Genomic DNA, 694 nt, shown 5'->3' on the forward strand with positions numbered 1-694 from the left:
TCTACAGCATAGGTACTTTTTTGCCAAGTGGTTATGGAGAATTGTCTCTCTTTTGCGACGATAATCGTTTATAACGCATCTGGATAATGAATTTATTCGTGTACAAGGCAAATTAATATATTGTAAATAATTTTACAAAGGACCATAAAATTGGATCATATATATTTAATCTACTGTATTGTGAGGAATTCCAGTAATTAAATCTGCTAACTAAGACAACTGGTCAAAAGGAAGTATATATATGATAAGCCTCATCTCCTCACTATCCCCCAGCCCACCTCTCCACTCCTAATTACTGGTAAGACCCCCACATCTCCCTCTTGCCTCCTCACAAGGGTGTTGCGCGCCTGCCCCATAACAAACACCCACACAAATATTACAAGAATGTGTTCCAGAGCCCTACATCAATTTCCTGTGATTGACTATTATACAACATAATCAGCATGCGTTAACCCAAAAGATTACACCGGGAAAAGCCTAAAAATAATCGACCACGAAGACGATAATAATACATCCTAATAAAAGATAACACGAACACAGACAGTCCCTACTGTACATCTGTAAAATAAAGTAAAAACACGCATAAACTTTCTGCATAAATATAAATGGGTAGCCACTGTTTCCCGTGTTTTTACATGCCATGCCTGCCCACCTGTCGCCTGTGCGCGATAATAGCTTGCGCAGCTGGTACACA

Source organism: Penaeus monodon, chromosome 22, assembly GCF_015228065.2.
Source record: "Penaeus monodon isolate SGIC_2016 chromosome 22, NSTDA_Pmon_1, whole genome shotgun sequence".
Classification (NCBI taxonomy): domain Eukaryota; kingdom Metazoa; phylum Arthropoda; class Malacostraca; order Decapoda; family Penaeidae; genus Penaeus; species Penaeus monodon.